This window comes from Python bivittatus, unplaced genomic scaffold (assembly GCF_059951505.1).
Source record: "Python bivittatus isolate LINGU-HERP-01145 unplaced genomic scaffold, Pbiv_v1 ctg000350_np1212, whole genome shotgun sequence".
In the NCBI taxonomy this organism is placed as follows: domain Eukaryota; kingdom Metazoa; phylum Chordata; class Lepidosauria; order Squamata; family Pythonidae; genus Python; species Python bivittatus.
In genome coordinates, this window is record NW_028277074.1 from 28,464,669 (window position 1) to 28,470,668 (window position 6,000).

The window sequence follows — 6,000 nt, forward strand, 5'->3', positions numbered from 1 at the left end:
TTGGCAGAAGATTAGGAATGGTGCAAAATTCCTAATGGATGGACATGGATTTTGACAGCTTTACCTATTTTTTTTTTAATTATATTACTAAAGCAATTATACAGATGAAAAGAAAGTCAAGTGTGGCTGAGATCGTTTATATTATGGCTACCTGTTTTCGGATCATCTTGAAGTTTACCAGCCGGCCAGAAAAAGAATATTGTTTCTTAATATTTTATTTTGTACTTCTACAGTGGTACTGTTTTATTGTACACAATTGGATATGTTTTATATTGAATATGCATAGACTTTTAAAATAAAAGGGTGGAGTATTATCAGGCGGAAAACTAAACAATCACCAAACATTTAAGAGGAAGCCTAAGAGTCAGATGGGATCTGATTCTGATTGAATGAGGTGGAATTCCAAAGGCTGATCTGTGTCTCCTGCGGGTAATATAGTATCCAATCAGGAAGGAGATATTCACTCCACCCTCAGTGTTTGCTTTTCATTTTTTGTTTCTATTTTGTCTCCTTTGCATTATAACTTATTTTGGTAGGTACAATTGCAGATTGTCAGAATCACTTAGTTAAGCCTACTGGAGGACCTTTCTTATTATTAGAAATAAACTGGTTATAAGACCTGCCTGATCAGCATGGAAGGAATTCCTTTCTGCAATTTATATTTATTTAGACTACTACTTTCTAAACTTCAATGCAGGACACATCTTTACTATTCAGAAATATATCTTTCCAAGGGGTGAAGCTGATCTGATGGAAGCCAGGTGATGAAAATATCAAAAACTAAGTAGCTGACTAGACCCATCATTAAATGTTCCTTAGTGGTATAGGCATATTAGGTATATTACATCTACAGCAATACTGTTTTGTTTAAAATAAATATACAGTGGATCCCAGGCGGTGGTCCAACTTTATTTTCCTCTTTCACTTTAAAATAAAGACATTGTTATTTTAGATATTGGTTGAATCTAGAAATTAGCTGAAGTATAAGCAATCTTCTTAGATATTCAGGTGTTTTGTGCCACCAAATACCACATTAAAAAGCTTTCATAATTTCCTTCTTCAATAGTATTATAAGCCCCTATTTGTTTTCTTCAAAAATAAAACTATATTTGCAAGTCAGTCCTACAAGGGAAAACTCAAATGAAAATCCTATTTTAGCCAAAGAAATTTTCTTCAGGTAAGCATGTAAATTATTACATCTTAATTAGTAAATGTGACAGAAGCTTGGAACAATACAGCTTTTTGTTACAGTAAGATTCCATTACTATATTTTAATCATGCACCCAAAGAATTCATGCAGGACCCTTAAATTCCTCTATCTTAGAATATTGGAACTAATGTTCTAATTTCTAATTAATGTAATTACACTGCTGGACCCACCCTAGCAAGAATTCCAGCAGTAGCTCTTAAAGACTCATCCTATCTGGAGTGGTCAAAATTTATTCCTTCCCATATGTCTTTTTTTTTTTTTGGTTTGTTTGTTTGTTTATAGAGTATAAGCTGAAAGCCTATATTTTGTTTACTGTTTCTCTCCCCAAGTTTATATATTAGATTTCAGTAGCCCTTTGGCAGGTCATTTATCTGAAAAGCAGGAATAAATATAACAAAATAGGGATGTGGAAGAAATGGATGAAATGGATGCATTTTGCATTCAGGACAAAACTGAATGCATTTTGCATTCAGGACAAAACATTTCGGTTTCTGATCAACCACAGCTTGGCAGAACCAAAACCTGAAATGACATCCGAATGGGCAGGCAGAAAAAGCTAATGTTCATTGCCATTCCCCTCCCCCTTGGCAGCATCCAGCAGTGTACACCCCACTGGCCAGCCACCCCATTATTCTAACCCCCTTTTCCTCCTACATCCCCTCAGGTGTCCTCCTGTCCCAATATGGCATGTACTGCTGGTCAGCCCAACCCTGAACCTTCTAGCCTTCTCCGCCTGTTTAGTTGCAGGGTAGTATTAGCTATGTTCCAGAATGTACTCTTCATTCACTTGAAGCAATAAAAAACTATTGACTTGGTTCACATCCCACATAAACTGAAAGCATATTCTCCACAGCTATTCATAATCTAGTGACTTTTACAGGCTGGACTACAGCTCTCATTTCCAGCTAAGAGGACATGCCTGAGATTTTAATACCTGCCCAAGATATGTCTGAAGTACCTCCATCTGTCAGTAACAAATACCTGCTTACTGCAGTAATGCAGGCAAACATGCATGGTTTAGTTATTCAGCATCACTGCATTAGCCGTTTATGTCATCACCCAGCCATCATTTGTGACTAGATCATTAATAGCAAATTATTAGAAAGCAGAAACTCACATACTTTGGACATGTGAGGCAAGTGGCTGATGGACTAGAAAAAACAGTTCTGCTGGGAAAGGTTGAGGGAATTAGAAGAAAAAACAGGTGGATGGGCAGGATTAGAGAGATCACTGGAACATCCCTGGAAGAACTGCAGGCTGTCACCAGGAAAGGTAGAAACAGAGGGCACATTTGTCCATATGGTCTCCAGGCATTGAGTCTGATTTGATGGCATCAAGCTATGTCTATTATTTTAAGTCAATATATGTATTTTTTTTTATTTCTGCCTTTTTATTCTGGAGGGCAAGCTAGACATTTTCATAAGTGAAAGGAATACTTATGAATAAAGAATTTATTAGAAATAAAGCTGAGGACCTGATCTGCTGATAAGCTAACAGCTGCTGGTGTGGTGATCTCTTTTATTTATTTATTTATTAAACCAATTTATATAGCTGCCCATCTCACCACAGGTGACTCTGAGCAGTGTACGACAAAGCTAAAAACAGTCAATATGTACATTAAAAAAATAAAAATCAAAACAGAGAATAAAAGGATGTTAAAAATAAGGGAGCCACCTCACTAATTCCTCCACCCCCTGGGGTCCCCAGGCCTGCTGTCATAACCAAGTCTTAAGGGACCTCTGGAAGCTCAACAATGATGAGGTCAACCTTACCTCAGGGGGAGAAGATTCCACAGCGCAGGCGCCACAGCAGAAAAGGCCCACTGCCTGGGTCCCGCCAAATGTAGTTCCCTAGGTGATGAACCCGTAACATGCCCTCTCTGCTGGATCTAGTAGGACAGGCAGATGAAATTGGGGAGAGGCGGTTCCTCAGCCCGGTCCCATGCCATGAAGGGCTTTAAAGGTCAACACCAGCACCTTGAATTGGATCTGGAAACAAACTGGTAGCCAATGCAGCTCGCAAAGCAGAGGTGTAATGTATGTTCTTGTCAAGCCTAGCCCATGTAAATTCAGTCCAGCAATGTTTATTAGCTACAACCTCTAGCAAGAATCTTCCCAGACTGAAACCCCAGCTCCCAAGTAATGCCAGCCACAACATTGTGAATTCCTCAGGGAGGTGCCAGTCTCATCCTCTTATCTTTCCCTCACACCTCAGGAGATGAAAGAAAACATTTTTCTCCCTGAGTCTGGCCTTCATAATTCCATTCCATCACAGTTCTACTAGAAACACAAACTGCTTGCACCACTGCATTTTGTACCAGCTGAAGTTTCCAGATACTCTTCAAGGGCAGCTCCATGTAGAGTGCATTGCAGTAGTCTAACTGAGAGGTGACTAGGGCACGAGTGACTGTGAGTAGGTCCCTCTGATCTTGGAATGGGCACAACTGGCACACAATACAAAGTTGTACAAATAATTATTAAGTTTATTATCTCTATATTAGCCTCTCCTCTACCTGTGGTCACAAAATAGCTCGTGCCCTAAGACAACCCTGCAGATAAAAGCTGTTGGCTCATCAGGACAGAAATTTACTACTTTTATATGTCCTGAAAAAGGGATATAGCATAATTCTCCAGGAAATTAGTGTATGTTGGGGCTTCCCGTTAAGGATATTGCACATAAATACATACCATAATCACAGATTTCCTTTACAGCACAGTTGTTTGTTTAAAAAAAAACTTAATTTGGTAGTATTGGAAAACACATTAACTATAATTAAATGTAACTATCTCAGCTTAATAGGACAGTTAACTGAGAACAGTTCTGTAAAAACATATTTAGTGAGTCTTAACTGTTAATGATTTGTATCCATGGCAATTACATCTTAATATACTTTTAAGGCCAATTTTTATGAACAAGCAATAACTGTGAAGTTTGGGATCATTTAAATATATTTTGGGAAATGTTGCTGTAAATTAGAGCAGTTAATGATACATTTTATGGATAGCAATTGCATCAGGCTAGAGTACATCGTTTTTCTATAATGAAATTGAAGTATAGTATTATAATTGAGATATAGCAGTACAGCCTTGCTGTCCCCTTCCCCAAGCAATTTCTCCAAAAGTTGCCACTGATTCTAACTTTCGATATAACAGAAGTAACTTGAAGTTCTGCAATTAGAACCAAATACAAATGGGAAAGTGGACATACAAAACTGTTTTCACTACTTTCAGTGAAAGAACTGAGTACTGATATTCACACATTGCTTCTCGTGTTTCTCAAGCTTTCTTGTCTCTGGCACAATGTTTCTCAGTCTTGGCACCTTTAAGATGTGTGGACTTCAACTGGCTGGGGAATTCTGGAAGTTGAAGTCCACACATCTTAAAGTTGCCAAGGTTGAGAAACACTGCTCTAGCAGCCTGATTTTGAAAGAAATGAAAAGTTAGTTCTAATCAACTAAATTTAGTAGCAAATTTTCAGCTTCCTTATCTGTATTTTACAGCACTTCCTCCCAAGCTTTTAACAAGCATTCCTCCCAGCCTTGAGTCAGCAGAAAAATATGATGACATACTTTGCACTGCCCCCACAGGTACTTTATTGCACCTCAGAAAGAAATCTGGAAAAGGTGATGTCTTACCAAAGTAATATAATAGGAGACTTCCAGTTCAAGTCTAGAAATGTCTCAGCTGGACTGTTGTAACTCATTCCCCATGGAACTGCCCGTAAATACCACACAGAAGCTACAGCTAGCCATAGTGCAACAGCTTAGGTAGGTAGGGGTGCCTCCTGGTTTGTCCTAGTAACACCACATCAACAGGAGCTGCGCTGGTTGCAAGTTGTCTTCTGGGTGCTATTCAAGGTGCTGGTTGTCTCATTTAAAGCTCTACATGGGTCAGGATCTGGATACCTGTGGGAGTGCCTCCTCCCAGTGGTTTCTGCCTTTCCAATAGGATCTCATAGGGAAATCACTCTTCACATCCCATCCTTGAGGAATTGCTATCATCGGGGACCATAAAGGTACACTTTTTTCTGTAATGTGTTCCTCTTTTTTGGAAAAGAACTCCATCTGAACTCAACTCAGCACCAATCCTGCTGGAGTTCAGGAAAGCCACCAAGACCTGGCTGTTCTGTAAAGCCTTTGGGTATGGATGGTTTAGAAGTCCCAACCCTCAGCAACAGCAACTGTGCTGTGACTGTTTTTTTCAGTCTGTCAATCCACACCTTATTCACTTCAGGAATGGACTATTGCAATGCTCTCTACATGGGGCTATGCTTGAAGACCACTAGGAAGCTACAGCTGATCCAGAATAGGGCAGCACAGGAAGTAATAGGCATGGCTCTGTATGCCCATGTAACACCACTGCTTTGGGAGCTGCATTGGTTGCCAATTGGCTTCCTCATGCAATCCAAGTAACCTGGTTACTTTGGGACAACTATTTACTTGCCCACTTATTTACTTACTTACATAAAAACTTACAGGAGTTATATGACTACCTATCTTATGTAGTGATTCTAGGCAGCCCTCCCAAATTCATAAAAACAAACATAAAAACAGAAGTACCTTCCCCCCAGGCACCAGAGCAAACAGCCTCCCAGCTCAGCCGCTTTAGCCTTCCTGAAGACCATGAAGACCTGGCTTTTCCCCAACCAGTGGACTAGGTTGGAGGTTGAGTTGGAAGGCTATTTGGTCCACAGCTACATACTCTGCAAAATTTATGCAACTGTTTTTCACCATTTCAAACCCAACAAATCAGGTTAGATGAGTTAAATTTAGAGACTATAGCAATGACTTT